Raw genomic sequence first — 19,894 nt, 5'->3', positions numbered from 1 at the left:
CCAATCCTCTGTAGCTGACTCACCTCCGTTCACTCTGATTGGCTTCAACCAGAACAAATGGTGAGGACTTCTCAGTGGCCCAAAAGCTCTCCTCTCCTGCAGATTGGATGGCTTTAGGGACAGGGACTCTACAATGACTCTGCTGCAGAAATAGTACTAGTTCCTTGATCCTCCATGACCCTAGATTACACTCTGTGTCAATTCCTAGAGAGATTTCTTTCCCGGCTCTACTCTGTGAGATCCCTTTTTACTGGAGATGCCTGGTAGTGAGTCTGGTACTGTATGCAGGTGTGCTGAAAGGGAGCTTTTGCTCTTATCTCCCAGAAAGCTACTGGACTTAATACTTTCCCTCCAATTTGCTTTTTGCTAGATTTTTATCACTATCCAGGGGGCATTGGAGACCCCAAAATGCCCTGGGTTTCACAGTGTTCATTCTCTGTGCCAGCCTATACCATCGAAACACTTTGAAAACAGCATTTAAGAATATGTGTTGGGTTCCTGATGCATTCCAGTGAATCCAAGGGGAGATTTATTTTCTCTCCTTTAGCAATTGCTGGCTCAGGACCTTTTTAATAATTATCTTTGATTTGCTTCTTAATCTACTGCTGTCTTTAATCCTCCCTCCAGCTCATAAAGAGAGAGAGAGAGAGAGACTCTATTGGCTTAAAAAACAACCTCCACCTTTTTTGGCAACAGGTTATTTTTCTAAGTGGCTAATTGCGTGCCAGATTTCACTCGCATCGCTCTTCCAGTATGTGTCAGGCATAGATTCGGCATTAATCACTCGTTTGCTCTGTATGGCATTTATTTCTTCAGGAAATGAATCAGACAAGAGGGACCTGCGCCTCCTCACCCTCCCGTCACTCTGCCCATTTTGCCAGGGAAGAAGGCAAGGGGTTTTTGTGTGTGTGTGTGTGTGTGTCTTTCTCTCTCCCCTCCCTCCCCCACCCCCATATAACACACCCCCTTGCCTGTCTCTCCACCAATGAGTTTGGCTTTGCAAATGCGTCTTCTGCGCCTTGAGTCATCGGCCACGATCACTTCACAGCAATGAAACCACAGAATCCCCTTCCAAAAGCGAGCGGTGAGTGCCAGCCAGAAGCAAATAGAGAAATGAATGTTCATGCCCGTCAGGGTAACGAGAATGGAAACAGTGTGTATCACTTCTTAGTCTCAGCTCTGCCTGCCAACGCCTGAATTCCTGCAGTTAAAAAGGGGGAACTGAAGTGAGGAGTTCATTGCCTCTTCTCCTCTACTAGCCAGAGTTCCTACTGGAACTCGTCCTTACTGTACTACTGGCCGTGTTGCATGTGGTGGACTGTGATTAGGAGAGCCCTGGGATGTCTGCGGATGCAGAAGACTGGTGTCTGTGTGTGCATTCAGAGCCCAACTCATAAAAATAAAGGTGCTCAGAATTAAGACAGCAGGAACCATGTTTTGGGATCAGGGATGGGGGAGAAATTTGATTCAGTTCACATTAAAAGCTTTGGAAAGAATAAGCAGACTGAAACACAGCCATCCTTTGAAACTTCGCACTCCTCTGAATTTTGCAATGCAGTTCTCCAGTCATGAAATGTGTACAGAAATGCACAATAATGGGTAACGATGCATATAAACGTATAGATCAGTAAAAAGAACATATGTAACTGTATTAAATTAGGGGAAATTGCTTTGCAGGTATGTCTATGATGCAAGACCACAATTTCTTTTGTTGTCTGTTGGGCAAAATTACATGCAAACGTGTATATAAGACCTTAAAATGAGGGCTAGGCAATAAGACCCCTACTCCTCTCCCAGAGCTAAAATTCCCAGAATGGTTTAACAATCAAAGCATAGAGAACTTGGGGAACTGGGAGGGGAATGTGGTGTGTGGGTGTCTCCAAACAAGTCTCAGCATCCTTAACAAACTGCAGCTCCCATAATTCTTTTGGGGAAGCCATGACTGTTTAAAGTTGTTTCGTTGTGCTTTAAATGTATGGTGTGAATATGGTCTTAGTCATGATAACCAGGACTTTTTCTCTTTTTTCCCCCCAGCTGGAACTCAACAAAACTCAGTTCTGGCGCTTCTCATGTGGGTGCTATTGGCATTCTAAGAGAATGAGGGAAGTGTTTTCATGGTGAGTTCTGGCACCTCTTTTTCTGGAAAAATAGCACCGATGATAACTAAAAATGCAGGAAATTGATGTCCAGGGATGGTGGGAGTTTTTGGGGGGAGACAGCAAGATCAGACGTTGATGTCCAAAGATGGTGGGAGATTTTGGGGGACAGCAAGATCTGCAGGGCCATGCCTGGCTAAATGGGACCTTCTTGTTCAAAGGCAATGTAGCCCTGGATACCATTTTCAATAGGGGAGAGCTATTGCTTTTTGTCCTTCCTGGGGGCATTGGATTGGTCCCTGTCGGAATTAGGATGTTGGACTCAATGATGGGACTCCTGGGCCAATCCTGCAAAGCTCTCCTTACATTCTTACGGCTAGGGAAGGAGTGTGTTGTCATGCCAAGGTTGACATATGAGCCAGGGATCAGCCCCTAAACTGTTATTTATTTTTATTTAATGTATGTACCAGCCTTCCATCAAGGATTCTAGGGAGGTTTACGGCAAAGCTATAACAAATGAAACATCAAAAGATGAAAGCGACCAAAAACAAGACTGAAAAAGTGCTAAAACAGCAGCAGGCAAATCCACAAAAACTCTATAAACAACCAATTAAAAAACTTGGAGAGATACTTAAGGATGCCTTAAAAACCAACTGAAAGTTCTTCTCTTGGCACCTAAAGAAAAATGGAGGTGCCAAGCAAGCTCACCTAGGGAGGATGCTGAACACCACCACTGGCAGAAGGAGGGGGCAAAAACACCTTTCTTTGATGGCCACCCACCTCTGCAATGACAACTGGGCACTGGCAGATGACTGCTGGAGTTGGGCAGATCACTGTGGCATCCCATTGCCTGAATGCCAAGGCCCATAAAACAAAATGAGACAGGCTCTGAACTGGTTTAAAGTCAAGTTGGCTCCAGGCAGTCTGTGAGCAATCCAGTTTGCCGCACAGAATGGCCAATTGCTTAGTGAGGAACAAACAAGCAACAAACAAAACAACCAAGAAAGTCAGTAGCTGTCAAAAGGGTAGATGGATCCCTATTGGCTGCTCGGGTCACCTGGTCCCTGCCAGGCTGCAAGTTGCACTACCACTGCTGGACTGCTGCAGCGGTGGCGCTATAGTGCTGCATAGTTGTGGCCCATGGTTCTCAAAGCTTCTAAGTTGCTTTAGTGGGATGGGGAGTAGAGCAAGGCAGTTTTGCTGACAGAGTCTCCTGGTTGACCCCCACCATTAGCTGTGCCAGCCTTTTTTAAAATCTCTAAAATCAATATTATTTTGATCCATTATCGTGGGGCCCCTAAAAGGCATGGGGCCCATAGGCTGGAGCCTACTCTGCGTATTTGGTGATCTGGCACTGACCATTAGCTGCTGGAAGGCCTACGTAGCCAGTTCATATGGGCCACAAAGGGATCAGGAAGTCCTTTGTGCATGAAATATTGTGTATTTTCGGTGCACCCCTCTGTATAAAGGATATCCTGGATAAGAGCTGCTGATAGAGAATGCAGTTCTGATTCCTTGGTAGAACAGTCTCTTCCTTATTAAGGCCGAAGGCAGGGAATCAAATCAAGGTAACATGGTATAAAGGTAACTTGCATCACTAGTGGCCAAAACTGAACAGACCCCGGGGACTTTCCATCTACTTCAGAACCACACAGTTTTTGCAATCCATTGGTAGTTTTCTCTTCCATGAATTTGTCCAATCCTCTTTCAAGCCCTTCCTGCAGAAGTGAGTTCCATAGTTTATCTATGCACTTTTTCCAAAGTCGCACTTTCATTTGTTTGTCCTGAAACTTTCCACGTTCAGCTTCGTGGGGTGAAACGGCTCCATGGCCCCTTCTTAAACCTCGTCAGCCCTTTCCTAACAAACCTTCCAGGCAGATTCCACCCCTGTCTTTCCGCAGAGCAACGCTTTTCAGCTACACCTCTGATCTCCGTGCTTCACGGCGAGCGCTGCGCTGCGGTAGCTTTGCTTTGACAGGTCTCTGGAGGATTTCAAGGAAGTTACACACCCACTTCATTCACGCTAATCGGCTGTTTAACGCAGGAGAGTTCAGTGTTATGAATGAACGCGAGCGTGTTTTGGCTTGCCGATCAGCTTGCAAATATAATGCTCGCTTGTCAAATGAGCAGAGATTCAAAAAAAGAAAAAAGAAAAAGGGGAGGGGGAGAATCCCAGCAACCTTTATGGAAACGGAAATTGATTGAAACCATATTCTCTGAAAGTGAAAGTTCTTTGGGGTAGGGGGTGGGGGACTGCATCCACTCTTCCTTTTAAGTCCCAGCAAAAGTTGCTCCCTGCCCTTGCTGTGGATCTCTGAGTCACCACTCCTGGTGAATGTGGGAGGAAGTGAAACCACAGCCTGTTCTGGAACAAATTTCATGCAGCTGAAGTGAGGTCTTGCTGGGTTTTCAGCATGCTGAACGCTTGGATTTCATTCATATCTTTGGGGAAAGGTTATGATGCCTTATGTTGAGAATGGACAGGAGTTAGTGAGATGTACAGCACACTGATCATGCGCTGCCCTGAGTTTGTATTAGAGCTCATCTTTAAAAACCCTGAGGATAGATTTCATTTCACTTTTGAATAGCATACCACCTTTCTACATTACTGTACTCAAGGTGTTTTACAACTCAAATAAACAACCGAAGTTGCACTGCCACCCTATAATTGAATAATTCTTCATTCAGTCTGACCCCCAACTCCCAAATCATTGTTTAGATGTGCTTTTGAAAGGTCTTAAAGTTCCTAGACCTCATGATGGTCAAGGTGCATGCATGCATAGGAAGTTTCCTTACAACAAATCAAAGCATCGGTCTATTGAGCTCAGTGTTGTCTACTCTGACTGGCAGTGACTTTCACGGGTTTCAAACAGGGATTTTGCCAATCCCTACCTGGAGATGATGGGATTCCACCTGGGACCTTTGGCATGTGCAGTCAATCACAGAGCCACAGGAGCTTCAACATGTGGAAAATAAATATTAATTTAGGTTTCAGCAAAAGCAAGAGCTAGCAAGATCCTGGGGGAAATGATGCCCGCCACATCTACATCTCCCATCAGCCCTAGCCATCATGGCCAATAGCCAGGCATGATGGGAGTTGTAGTTCAGAAACATCAGGAGGGCTAGATGGTCTAGTCCTGTGGAGATGGTCTGGCTTGACCATCATAAACAAGAGTCACCAAAATCAAAAAGGAAAGGCACATCCCTATATGATTCTCAATACCCTATGAGCGAGCAAAAGCCGATTTTGGTCATTGCTGCCTCCAGCCCAAGCTGAAATTTTGGAAAGACTAGAAACACTAAGAAACAGATTGGCTGGGAAGGATGCTCACAATGAGGAGGGCTAGATGCTTTCCATTCCTTGTGCAGAAAGTTTATGATGAATCAGTAAGCTACAGCCTGACATAAGTCTATCACTCAATTAAACTGCAGTTCCTTCATCCTACAGGTTCTGATGAATTCTACACAAATGTGCAGTGGATATGAAATAAGAACATATGACAAGCCTGCTGGATCAGGCCAATGGCCCATTGAGTCCAGCATCCTGTTCTCACAGTAGCCAACCAGATGGCTGTGGGAAATCCGCAAGCAGGACCTGAGCACAATAGTTTTCTCCCCTCCTGTAGTTTGTAGCAGCTTGTATTCAGGATCATCGCTGCGTCCAGCTGTAGATGCAGAGCACTGCCACCATGGCTAGCACTGCAGTCACTGATAGCTTTCTCCTCCAAGAATTCAGCTAATCCACCTTTACTTCTGTAGAAGAACTGTGATTTGTTCTTAGATGCAAATATGTATTGCCACCAGCATCGTTTTAGGAAAAGCATTCTATCCTGTATTTGAGAAAAGTAGGGGAGCTTGTTCAAAGATGCTTGTGGTTTTTATAATATTTTTCTAACCACTGTCATCGGGGGTGACATTCTAAATCATTCATTAAAAAGAAAATCCAAGAGGCTGTGAATCAAATGTTGTTGGACGGCAACTCCCATTGTATGACCTTGGGCCATGCTGGCTGGGAATGTCGGAAGTTGTTGTCCAACAAGGAGAGTGTCTCACACTGATAGCGTGTTTTCTCAAAAGAGTGAGTCAAATAACTGGACGTTGGTCTTAGTCACCAAACTGTCCAAGATGTGGGAACAATCCTCCATATCTCATCTCGTCAGGCCCTTATCCAAGTCCATGGAAATCTGACGCAGAGTAGATCATCAATGCAAAGAAAGATCTCAATCAATTCAACTAAATGCTACTCAGAGTAGACACATTGAAATTAATGAACATGATCCGGACTATACATTTAAAGCTGTATCATACCAGAGCCAGGACTGTTTCCAAAGAACCTTGGGAGGTGTCATTTGTTCAGGGTGCTGAGAATTGTTCAGAGGCTCCCGTTCTTCTTACAGAACTACAGTTCCCAGAGTTCCCTGGAAAGAGGGATTGATTGTTAAATCATGCTGGGAACTGTAGCTCTGGAAGGTGAATGGGGGGGGGTGGTCTCCCAGCCATAGGAGCCAACTCCTAGGGGTTGTGGGGAATTCAGCCCCCTCAATAAAATATTTGAGGGAGCTGGGCCCCACAAAATTGATGGGCATTGCCATTCAAATGGTGTGTGTGCACTGTGTCATGTGATTGGTTGTGTGGAGTGGGCCCCAAAATATTCAAGTGGGCACCCCTGCTCCCTACAATTCTCAGCACCTGTAACAAACTGCATTTCTAGATCACTGAGTATGTAGTCATAAGGGATAGATGCATGTGTGTGTCTGCGTGTGTGTCTTTTTAAAAGTAAGAAATTTCTTACTAATTTCTTCAGATTTACTGCTCTTAGGTGGAATCAGAGAATGCACACAGAGTGCTGATTAAGCCCCGCCGCCCATTGGCCTTTGCTTCTGGCAACCAACAAAGAAATCAATACCCCTTCCTTCTGATTGCAAACTCAAAGTCTATTCTCCATGGAGCAATTCCCTGATTGCCAATAATGGATGATCTGTTCCTTTCTTCCTGCTCCATCTGCAGGGAGAAGCATGAGCTACCTTGCCAAAAGCGCACAGCCACCTCCCTCCCCACACCACACACACACACACACACACACACAGACTGTGTCAGCCCAGCCCCAGACTATGCGCTTGATCAAGGCTATTTCTGAGTCATTCCCCAACTCAGCGCTGGTGCATGAGACGCCAACGGGAGGTATCATTTAAGAAATGCAGGCAGGCAAACATTCAGGTGACCTAGATTTTGCAAGCTGAGCTGAGGCTCTGTCTGCTGCAGAGAGACATGAAGCCAAAAGCTACACTGCGGTGGGGCTGTCGCTGTCTCTCTCGAGCAGCGGCTGAAAGGAGGGGAGAGCTAGATGAGCCTTGTCTTGTGCCGGCTTCTTAACTTGATTTCTGCTGTCCCTGCTGGACTCACTGACGTTGCTCTTTCGTCTGGGGAAAGGGAAGGGGGAGAGTCACCCGTATTGCCCATCTGCATATTCTAAATCCCTTTAAAACATGTGCACCTCTAGGCTGCTCCCAATTAACACAAGCCAAACAGCCATGCTGGTCTCCAGCTGAACTTGTCCTTACAGCTTCTCGATTATGTCCCAGATCTAAATACATTTGCTTGGAAGTGAGATTGATTTGTTTTGATGGCAAGTGTGCTTTGAATAGCAGCAGAAGAATAATGTCAGGACAATGGGTGGGATACAGAGCTCTGCAAGTAGAGCCCCATGCATGCAATGGGGTGCTCTTGGACCCAACATTTCTCTTCTGGCAGCAGCCCTCGGGGCTTATTGGCAAAGTGCAGGAAGTGTTGGGGTTGCAAGAGGAATGGGGGAACCTGTCTGAAACTGCCTTCTCCCCACCCCACCCCGCTTCCATTTAGGGCCTGGATAGCACAGTTAGTTTAAATGTGGTGCTAATAATGCCATGGTTGCAGGTTTGATCCCCGTATGGGAGAGCTACATATTCCTGCATTGCAGGAGGTTGGACTAGGTGTTACTCATGATCTCTTCCAAATCTATGATTCTATGGCTCTCCTTGGGACCCACACTGAAAGGCATTCATACAAGGACACCTTTGTGCACCTTGTGACCTTCCAAGTCAAATATAACCCAATAGCCATGCATGGTTGCCCAGTAGGGGATCAATGAGCCTCCTGCTCCTGACCCTGGAAGTACAGAATAGAAGGGATCTTTTCCCCCCAAGAGCCCCATAACCACATATAGAGTGATGGATTATGACTCTGCATTCTCATGATTTCCTGCCTCATGATCTGCCTCAAACTTGTATGTTGCAATTTTCCAGCCACTGTGGAAGTAAGACACTGTATAAGATAAGTTGTGCTGCATCAGGCCAAATATCCCCCCAGTGCAACAGTGCAATATCTGGCCATTTCCTACAGTGACCAGCCAGGTGCCCTTATGAAGCTCATAGGCAGGGCATCAGAGCAAAGTCAGCAGCCCTTCAATAAAATTCACCATGATTTCTATGCTAAAGCTAGTTGGACAGGACAATCTGCGCCAAAGTCCACCGGTCAGAATTGTATTTCCTTCTGCATGTGTTTTTGGGGAAAGCTGGTGCATTTTGAATGGGCTCTTTTCTTGCCTAAAATCCTATTGAAGACTAGCTGTTTCTCATGAATTCATGGTTGCTGTTTTAAATTCCCAGGTGCATGGATTCAGAAAGCAGATGTTGCCAGAATGGGTAAGTCAAACACCTTTTGATATCTGGTAAATCTACCTTAGGGGCAGGAAACCCTCTGGGTCTTGAAATCTGGGTATTGGGTACTGAACATGCCTGATCTTAAACCTGGGTCAAGTGTTCTGCATGTTCCCTCCATGATAAAGAAAGCAGTGTAAGGTGAACTGAGAACTCAGACTTGAGTTGCAGGAACCTTGCTGAAGCTCAGGATGTCTGGGCCTGGGCGATGAAAAGCAGGATATTCAAATGATGATGATGAATAACAACAACACTAAATAATGATTTCCATAAGGTCCCACTGAAATTGCACCTGAAATCATGTGGAACTCCCTGCTCCCAAGAGATCAACTTAGCTTTCTCTATCTTTGTGTTCTGATGGCAATTGAAAAGTTTCACCAGAAGACAGGAATGAAGCCTTATACTGAGTCAGACCAATGGTCAATCTAACCCTACACTGACTGGCAGCAGCCATCCAGGGTTCCAGGTGGAGGTTGTTCACAGTCCTACCTGAAGATGCCATTGGAGGTTGAACCTTTCTGCATGCAGAGCAGATGCTTAGACACTCAGCTTTCTCAAACAAGCTTAAACTTCTGCTACTGATGACTGTTAATGTTACCCTTGATGCTTTTACTGCTGTTTTTTTTTTAAATAGTTGCGTTATTTTGTGTGTTGGTGATTGAATTATTGGTGATTTTATGTTTGCTTTTTGTTCTCAAGCTGCTCTGAGCAAGTCAGGGGGAGAGGGGGAGGGGTTGTACATTTTTTGAATAAATAAATTGAAATGCAAATCCAGAGATTCCTCCTTTGGTGATGTGTATTAAGGAGAGCTGACAGGGCTGGCCTAATATGCATTTCTGCCTGAGGTGGAGCAGGAAATGATTCCTTCTTCCCACACCAAGTCAAGGTGCAGAACGCCCAAGGCCAGCCCAAGCTAAGTTGGCACCTAAGGAGGACAATCCCACAAGCACATCACTCCTTCCCTGAGGCAAATGCCTCACCCTGCCTAATGGCAGAGCTGGCCCTGGGACCCAGATGAGTTCTGGAAGACTCATTGCATTTCTAAAGAAGTGTGTGTGCCTTTTCCCCACACATGCCTTAACTATTATCAGGTTTTGCGTAACATGGAAGTTTGAAGTGAATTCAAGGAATATCAGGAAAAACATCAACGAAATTTCAGAGAGGAAATAAGACAGCCAGCAAAATTTATTCTCACATCCTTTAACTGCAGGTCAGGCACATCAATATCTGCATTTTGCCTCTCCTCCTATCCTTAGAAGCTGCAAGACTGTCCATCCAAGTTGCAGATACAGAAAGATCCCCAAACTGAGCAGGCCCAGACAATCTTGTAGACTTCAGAGCACCTTCAATGTTGCCCTTTTCAATATTGTTTGTGGAGTGGACAGCACAAGTCTGTGGGGTGTGTGTGTGTGTGTGTGTGTGTGTGTGTGTGTGTGTGTTTTAACAGACAGAAGTCAGTTTTTGATCTTCATTACATGTGGACAGTCTTGGTGTGTGGACCAAAACAGTCACTCCAATTCACCATCCTATTTGCAGGAGATGAACTGGGACAGCCATCTGGCATCGGGGGGGGGGGGGGGGCGGAGATTCAAACCCACAACATGCTTTTGGAGGGGAGGGAGCTTAGCATGTAAGAAAATCCCTGCTGGATCTGACCAAAGACCTCCTAGCATCCTGTTCTCCTAGTGCCTAACCAGATGCCTATGGAAAGCCCAAAACCAGGACCTGGGTGCAACAGCACTCTCCCTTTTTGTGATCCCCAGCGACCTAATATAGGTAACAAAGCATAATTATTCTTCAGTTATTCTTCTAAACCTCGGCATAAAATACATTCAGAATTGTCTATATTTAGATAAAATATTATGTGATAAAGTGCATTTTAAGCAGTATTTAGATATTAATTTTAGGATGGATTTTGTTTTTTGTTTTTATAAAACACAGAGACAAATGTGAAAATGCATGTGAAATTAACATAGACTCAAAATAGACTCATTAGCCCTTTCCTAATTATACTCCTGCCCCCCTAAATCTGTTCTGATAGAGTAGATTTGGGGAGGGCACAAGGTGTGTCTGGGTTGTTGTGCGAGTGGAAATCCTTGTGGGTACTGCCCATGATGAATAAATATTTCCTTGGTGGTCTGGCAGTCAGAATTGCACCTGCAACGTGATTTGCTGCTTGTAGGGGGCCCACAAGGATATTCACTGGTGGTAGGAATATATTGGCTTACGCTTCCTCCAAAGTGCTCAGAGCAGCTTCCATCTGGTTCCCAGGTGGTCCCCCAGCCAAGCAGGGTACATGGCCAGGCTTGCTTAGCTTCAACAATAGAACTGTTTCATGAGCCTTCAGACCATCATCTGGTCATATCCTACATCTCACATTCAAACTTTATGAGCTCATATGTGTAGGTGCTTTGGAGGATGTATCAGACATCTTTTGGACCACTTCCTGATCCTGTTAGCGCGTGTGGTGTTAGAAGTAGGAGGAGCTCAATTACAATTCTGAAACCCCAGGAGGTTCAATAGGGTGAAGCTTGCGGCTGTTTCCCTTCCACGTGCACACATTTTCCAGCTGCTTCCAGCTAGCTTTCCTTCTCCCACCTAGACAGGGATGTCCTCTGCTTGGTAGAGAAGGCAGTCTTACCTGTGGTGCTTCACTGACTCCTGTTCAAGGCTCAGAATTGTGTGGGGCTGCCATTCAGTGGAAAGACTGGGCAGCGTAACGCTCATCTTGCAGTTGGGCACCACTGCATCCAATAAAGATGCAGTGGAATTTTCCGTACTTAGAGAAGATCTGATAAACGCAAGGTCATCAGGACAGGTAGATAAGGCAGCGGGATGAAGGACAGATCACAAGGCATCTGGGCTCCAAGTGAAGGCAACTCTGAATGATGCTCCAAGGTCAATCAGTAGAATATTGACCTTGGACCTCCATCAGTAGATGGAGACATTGTGGGAGGGAGGTGGGTGAACTTGACTTCAGATCCCTGGAGAAGTCAGCCCACACTTAAGGAGCAGGCCTGGATCAGGATCCAGTGGATGCAGGACTAATTCAGCTCCCTGCCGCTCCCTCCCTGCCCAATGCTGTGGCTTTCTGTGGACCACCATTACAGCATTTCCACCTGCTCATTCAGTGGGTGGAATGAGGGATGCCTCTGCCCTTCAGCCCAGTGCAAAGAGGAGCTGGATTGAAGCCTGGGTCGCATTCTTCAGCTGTGTCTCTTCCATGGTAGTGAAGCTGGGATGTCAGGAGCTGAGGGATCCTCTGGACACTGGAAGAGAGACATTTTCAGGGGTCAGTGGAAAAGGTCTCATGGCCCCAGGAGATGCTTCTTTGTGATCTATGGAGATCTTACAGGAGAGCTCACTCCTGGGGCAGAGGATTGCCGCAACTCTTGGGGCCATCTTGAGATGAAGAGATATTTGACTCTAGATCCTGGGCCATTTGTCACATTCCACTTCCCCCTGTGCTGAGAATATTTCTGTCAAGTGAAATTGCAGCATATTGTGTAGCCTTTGGCTATAGCTGTTAGTGGAAGCCCACCATAGCAGAGCACATTTTTTTTGCATGCAGAAGGCTCCTCCTTTCATTCTTCTGCTAAAAAGCATTTCTGGTAGAAAGGGTGATACCCACTTTAGGGAGATCTGGCTCAGTATAAAGCAGCTTCAGAGATTCAGAAAGCCACTTGATGCCTATTCAATTCCAGAAGGGAGAGGAATGGAGACTATCTACCTGGACCACAGTGCTTTGGTGAGAGGAGGGCAGACTTCTGTGCCCCTCCTTCTCTTCAAGGAGCTTTTCAAATGCTACACAATTCCTACCTGAGAAAGTCTCTCCATGAACAAAATAGACAGGCAACTAACACCCTTGTGTAGACCATCTTGTGCAGGCACGTTGTGTGCTGCAAGGTCATGCACCAAGAACCTTCCATTAAGTGTTCTGCTTTAGGGTTATTCTTGTTGAACCTCGTTTATCTTAGAGTATTATGGATGCAGCTGGGTGAAAGTTCAGCAATGATAATAAAGCAAAGCCTGCAATGGTGGCGGCAGGAAGATGCATGTATGGCAGGGGCAAGGAACCGCTGGACCTCTCTCTTTCTCTCTCTCTCTGGTTCTTGGAACTGTTTCCAGGACACCAAAACTTTCCCCAGCCCCACCCCCCAAGCAGCATTGCTTCACACCCTCCTTCAGTGTTTTTGCTTGGCTGTAAATGTGTCCTTGAACTCTGATAATGGCTCTCTCTCGCCTGGATGAAGGACACAGAGGAGGATGTGTAGAAACCAGCCTACTGCTCAGGGGTAAAATTTACGTTTGTTGCTCGGCCCACTTTCACTTCTGCTCCTCCCACCACTGCCATGTGGTCCCCAGAAAGCTTCTCAGAAGTGAACATGTCTCACGGGCATAAAAATGATTCCCACCCCTAATATATGGCCATTAGCCATGAACAACCAAGGGACAAACACTGAAATGACACAAAATATGCAGAGCGATGTTCTGTCCTGTATACACCTGAATACTCCTTTAATCTCCACCCCCCCCCAAAAAAAAATCCCTCAATTATAATCAGGGTTCTGTTTTTTGTTTTTGCCTTGGGGCAATCTCGGGAGTCCCGCTAAACTAAACATAACAAAATTATGCTTGAAAGAGGCTATGGTGGAGTGAGTTGGAAGCCCTGATATTTTTTGAAAGAAAGCAGAATGGCCAGAGAGATGATGATGACGAAGGGCGAACAGGGTGTGCTTTCTTAAGAAAGCAAAACCTTAGCGATGTAGTTCCCCCAGGAGCATGTACAGTGCCATTCCTCAACTCGGCCACCACTGAAAAGGGGAAATTAAGAATTCCCGACACACAACGTGGTTAAGAAAAAAGGGAGGGGGAGAGAGAGAGAAAAGCTGAAAGAAAGAAAAGAGAAGCTGGCTGTGACTGTGTATTGAAAGAAAATGTTAATTTCAGCCCTGGACATACGTATTTAAAAAAAGGAAAGAAAGAAATCCAACTGTTCATCCTTTTCCTGGCATTGATATTCCTGTTTGCTGGAGGTGTTTGACATGGGAAGGAATGGTTTGTTGGACAAGGCATTCAACACCCTCCCTCCAGAAATGTCCCTAGTTTGGGGTGGTGGTGGTGGGCTTGTTAGACACTGATTTTTTTTTACAGTTAATGTTCCCCCTTCCCTGTCTCCAAGGGCCAAAGTATGACCATATATATATATATATATATATATATATATATATATATATTCTCACAACATACACATCCAGCCTCACTATGCCGAGAGAAGGAGTTTCATTTTGTGACCGAGAAAATGCTAGCGGTATAGGCTGAGTTCTACATTGTTAGATTTGGCAGTGATTCAGCTGCTTTCAACATCTGCCAGGGAATGTGGGATCTTGTTATAAGCAGAGAGAGAGAGAGAGAATGAGAATTAGGGATGCATTCAGCATATGCCTGAGCACCACTTCCTCTTTATTCCCTTATTTTGCTCAGCTCCTTATTTTTTTCTACTCATACCTCTATATATTCAAAACTGAGGGATTCTCCTCCACCCTTTCCCCACCTCCTTTACCTTCTCCTCCCTGTCTCTGCTTCTTCCTTTTTCTGTACATCTCTCTCTCTCCCTCTCTCTCCCTTAACTTGTTAAGTTTGAAAGATGATATATACACACAGTTTGCGATGCCAGTCAGCACCGTTAAAGGCCAAGATTAATGCAATGGATTGGTGCGGCTGTGTCGCAGTGGAGCGTGATCAGAATACGAGATGGAAGATAGGGGGAAAGGGCAAGAAAGTGCTGGTGCTCAGAGTTTGTACAAGTCTCCTTAGCAACTTGTCTGACATCTTTTTTTAAAAAAAGAAAATGTTGGTGGGGAGGTGTGCAGAGGCTCATGTATGTACACAGATCTCCCCCAAACCACCCGTTTAATAAAACATTCCTTTCATTTTGAAGCAGTGCTGTTTTCCAGCTACTCTCATGTTCTTTGGTTCAATTACTGGATTAAATTAGTTGTCTGAGAGACGGTTATTGGGGGGGGGGACGTGCTGTGCGCGCAGGGAAATGGGAGGGGGCGCTCAGTACTTTTTTCATTCAAAGAAACCGCTACAGAGTTGGATTCTTCCCAGTTATTCCAATTTGGAACAGTGATTCCTTGCCTCCCCACCCCCTCCGGCCCCCTGGCCTATTCCACAAGCTACAGAATCATCAGCACCCTGCCATTTGTACAGTAATTTGGGACACATTTGAATTATTATTTTTAGAACCGAACTTGTAATACAAAAGATAATATTTTGGGGCAAGATTTTTCTCTCTCTTTCTCTCTCTCTCTCTCTCTTCCTCCCAAACCCCTCCCATTTCTCCCCCTCCCACTTTTTTCCCCCTTCCCTAAACTTGACAGCTGAAGAATAAACCCCTATAGGAGGGAGTGGCTTGATAGTGATGAAGGTATGTGACTCCTTTTTTTTTTTTTTTTGGAAAAAAGTTGCGTATTACTATGTTAATACTGTGGGGGCTAAATTTGAATTTGGTGTAAGAAAGCAGTCTTCTAGAGATATGCTATATCTCGGAATTGACTCTTGGGAAACAGCGACTGCTTCACTGGAGAGGTTTTCCAAACTTGCATTGCATTTTCTTTTTTAAAAAGGGGGGGGGGATAAAAAGAAGAGAGAGAGAGAGAGAGAGAGAGAGAGAGAGAGAGCGCGAGCACGAGGTTGGAAAATATAAAGAAACCAAGCCTCTTTCCCCCCTCTTTTTTCTTTTTTCTTTTTTTTTTTTGGACGACTCGATGTTGGCTTCCATACAAACAGATGTTACTTGTCATTCTGTAGTTAAGCAGGGGCTCCACATTGGAACAAGGAGCAGTTTAAAGAGAACTGCAGCGGAGTTTAGAAAGGTGGGTGAGGAAGGCAATAGGCAGAAAGATCCATATATATATATATATATATATATATATATATATATATATATATATAGTGTGTTACATACATAGAGATTCTGAAGCTGGAGGAATCCATCTTCTGTGAAAAGCGTGCCTTATTCTTATATTACCTTTTAAAAATGATAATTATAACGGGGGAAATGTCTACTATGCCGCTGTTTTTAATTTGTTTTGTTTTGTTTGTGCTTCCTTTGTGAAAGAAAGTTGGTGAAAATATTTAGCTAAAAGGAACAAGAAAGGGGGGAGAAGGGTGCTCTGTTTGCCGCAAGACATTTTCTCGGTAAGTGGAGGTTTTGCAATGAACTAGATGAGGGAGATATGTCACCTTATTTCTTTCTTTCTTCTTCTTCTTCTTCTTCTTCTTCTTCTGTTGCTATTTCATTTTCTGCGGAAAATCTGTTTTTGATGGTTTTGCCAGAGAGCTCCCTTTCTTGTGGGCAGGATTTGCGGAGGCTGAAGGCCCTTTGGCCGCCCTTCCCGGTTCTTTGCGGCATTGTAAGAGAGAGAATCGTGTTCTTTTATACAGTAGAAGTTGAAATGAAAAGTGGACAGTCCCTATTTCCTTGCTCTTTTGTCTATCGCATGTGTTCGCTGGATTAATCCTCTCCATCCCTCCCAGGCTTTGTAAATTTTATTTTAAATCCTCTATAAAAAAAACCACCCCAAAAACATATCAATATAGTTTAGTCTGCTCTAGCGTTTATTCTGCAGACCTAACCACCAATTATTTTGGAGAGTACATCTCCAAAATAAAAGCAGAAGGGCTTTCCCCGCCTCTCCGGGCCCGCAAGCGTTAAACTTTTTTTGGCACACAAACTGCAGTGTAGCAGCGGATCGATTCATTTCTATGAAGGGAATCGCAGATCCTGCCATCTGATTTTCCGATTTTACATTTCATGCTTCTACTCTGCCTTCCGTTTTCCTCCTCTCTCCTTAATTCACACACCGTACACACGCACACACACACAAAACTCTTATTGGTTCAATTTGAAATACTTATGCTGTTAGTCGTTCTGGATTACTGTTTTTCCCAGCTTCTGTTTTTCTTTCTTTCTTTAAATTAAAAAATCGCTTTCCACTGAAGCATAAGACCTGTGCTAGTTAATTTCCTGAAACTGAAGAGGGTTTGATGATTATTTTCATTACAACCAAATAACTTTATTCTTTGTTATAATTCTATTCCTGAATCCAGTGAATCATAGAGACTTAAATTTAGATAGTATAAACATTCCTGACACTGATTTAGTATGTTATATTTAGGGACGCCTACCTCTAATTATCTACATATAAACAATATGATTTGCTCTAAATTTGCCTATCTATGTGGTTTGTGCTTTTCTTAAAAAAATAAAAAGACCATCACATACATTTCTTTATTCCGCCATACCAATACATCTGGTGCAAAATTTTTGATGGGTCTGTATAGTGTACTACAAATTTGTGGTCCAAAAATGTAGAATTATCTTCATGCATCACCATAATTTTGCCATGACTGTCCGTTATACTGTCACATGCGGAAAAAATAAAATTATTTCCTTGATCATTCCCCACAAAATTTACAAAATTTACCTTTTCCACCCTTTTAAACCAAAAACCAGAAAAAGCCAACCTCAGAACACCGTAGTTTCACTTACAGTCACCAATTGCATTGAACAATTGTCCTTTTCCAATTAGAATTGAATTCTGAGAATGACTCCTGTGCTATTGTTTATTTGGGTGCAGTACCATTGCAAAGGCAAATACAGTGAGCTTAAGAATGCCGGACCTCCTAAAAACTACATTATAAAAGGAATAAGAGGGAAACCTTCCTCTCTCCCTTTGTTTTGTTTTTGAGCTTTGTCCTTCATGGGAGATGGAATGGAAGAGGAAATGGGCAAACCCAAGCTGCCTCGCCCAACAGCAGCCTTTAGATAACTATGGTGGCTAACAAATTCAGACAATTTAGTTTCGCCTGTTCTTTGAGTGGCATCCCTGGTCATTTCATAAAAAGAAATAAAAAAATCCAAGTTCTGCCTCAAGTATGAGAAACCCTTCTCCAAAAAAAAACAAAAAACACATATTTGTAGGTATCACTCCATTTCCATCCCAGGGGTGGTCTTCAAAGCAAAACTGAAATACTTCTTCTTCTTCTTCTTCTTCTTCTTCTTCTTCTTCTTCTTCTTCTTCTTCTTCTTCTTCTTCTTCCCCCTCCTGTTAGCAGCTGCGTGGTTTTAAGTGGTTGCGAAAGGAACAATAAAATGAAAGGCAAAACCGGCATTTTGAAAACTTGGCACGAGAAAGAGGTTTGGACTAGCAGCCAAGAATCCTGCTGGGGCATAGAGAGAATAGCATTTGCAAAAGCACCAAGAATAAGCATTTCTGCCGCTCTCCTTCCCCCCCGTGATTTTTCTATTTTTCTATTTTCTCTCTCTCTCTCTCTTTTTGGGTAACAATCTCGGCAGCCGGAGCAATTATTCCTCCATCCATGTTAAAAGTTACAGTGGAGAATTGATGAGCCTTTGTGGAAACAGGTAACGCTTCTCTAAATCTTATTACTTTTGCTCAAATGCATCTACATTGTGTTATCCACTGTCCCTAGTACTGTACAATGTTGGTAGCTACCCAATACAGTATGTGATATGTTTACTGCAGACATGCCTTTCCCCTTGCTTATTTGGGCAGTATTCAAATTAGCACCATCCCCCTGCCGCACCCATTGTCTTCAAGCATGCAGGAAAGCAATGCTATTTTGTATTTTCTTAAAGTTAGCACCTTATCCTGGAGGTGAGTCCAGGTGAGATATGTGTATGTGTGTGATGATATAAACAACTGGCTTCTGTTTTAAGTTGTCACCTGTTTCTAGGGGGATTCCTCTTGCTTCACATCACAAACACTGCTCATCATCATCATCAACAACAACAACAACAACAATAATAATTTATTATTTATACCCCACCCATCTGGCTGAGTTTCCCCAGCCACTCTGGGCAGCTCCCAATCAAGTGTTAAAAACAACTTTTTCAAAAACCCAGCATATTGGTTAATATGAACCCAATATATAAGGATATATTTTTAAAAATCAAGGGATCTTCACCCTGACCCCCTGAATTCATTTGTCAAAGATTTGGGCCCAACAAGATGGGGCCATCTATTCACTAAGAGTTTCCCCAATATGTTGATGAATCGTTAACATATTTTTGTTCCAGTTCTGGGTCTCCCCCAGCAAGAGTTCTATATTTTTTCTTGTTCCCATTCTGCCCTCTCCACAATAAGTTCTGCGAAATATAAGTTCTGGAAGAATAAATTTATGGCCGCTGACATAAGTGTTTCATAAAGCCCTGAATGTCTTCACGACATTGGTCTGGTTGAAACACAAAATGGTTGCAAACTGCTTTTATATTGCATGCAAACTATATCACCAGTACACCAGCAGAAATGCCCACCCTATCTTACATTCCACCATTCCAGAAAAGGAGGGGGAAACGACACTCCTCTAAAAAGCACAGAATGGGGCCCTCCACCTACCAGCCACACCCTGTGTGGTGATGTCATGGAGCCTGTTGGATCAGGCCAATGGCCCATCTAGTCCAGCATCCTGTTCTCACAGTGACCAACCACATGCCTGTGGGAAACCCTCAAGCAGAATCTGAGCACAATAGCACTAGCTCCTCCTGTGGCTTCCAACAACTGGTACTCAGAAGCATCGCTGCTTCCAACCTCAGGGGCAGAGCATCACCATCAGGACTAGTAGCCATTGATAGACTTCTCCTCCATGACTTCGTTCAATCCTTTTTTTAAAAAGCCATTCGGTTTGGTGGCCATCACTGCCTCCTGTGGGAGCAAGTTCCATAGTTTAATCTATGGAATGATGAAGTTGTGAAGATGCCGAGGAGATTATGTGAAGTTGATGTGGGGATGTTGCAGAGGGGTCATGGAAATGCCCCCCACCCCACAGCAGCTGGACACAGGAGGAATCAATTCACTAACTGGCACCACCAACCAGTATTATTATTATTTATTTGGAAATATAGTCCATTGTTTTATTTTTTAAAAACAAGCAAGCAAAGCAGTTTATAACAAAAGTTCATAAAACCACTCAGTAAAAACATATAGAATGGTTCCACAGCTCTCTTTGCTGCAAGAGCCACTGTGGTCCACATAGTAAGACACCAGCAATCGAGAATCAGAGGTGTTCCTG

The 19,894-nt window shown here is 44.2% G+C and overlaps 1 long non-coding RNA gene across 2 annotated transcripts in view; it reads left to right on the top strand.

The window, feature by feature from the left end:
* The window catches only part of LOC114585351 (uncharacterized), a 118,095-nt gene extending 102,644 nt beyond the window's left edge, over positions 1–15,451 (top strand). For both annotated transcript variants that reach the window (XR_013390838.1, XR_013390837.1), the window contains exons 7-8: positions 817–2,117; positions 8,741–15,451. This is a non-coding gene — a long non-coding RNA (uncharacterized LOC114585351). The remainder of the gene's footprint in view (positions 1–816; positions 2,118–8,740) is intronic.
* The last annotated feature ends 4,443 nt before the right edge of the window (positions 15,452–19,894 follow it).

Source organism: Podarcis muralis, chromosome 15 (genome assembly GCF_964188315.1).
Source record: "Podarcis muralis chromosome 15, rPodMur119.hap1.1, whole genome shotgun sequence".
Classification (NCBI taxonomy): Eukaryota; Metazoa; Chordata; class Lepidosauria; order Squamata; family Lacertidae; genus Podarcis; species Podarcis muralis.
Note: the sequence above shows the minus strand (reverse complement) of the source record. Positions and strands in the feature narration are given on the sequence as shown.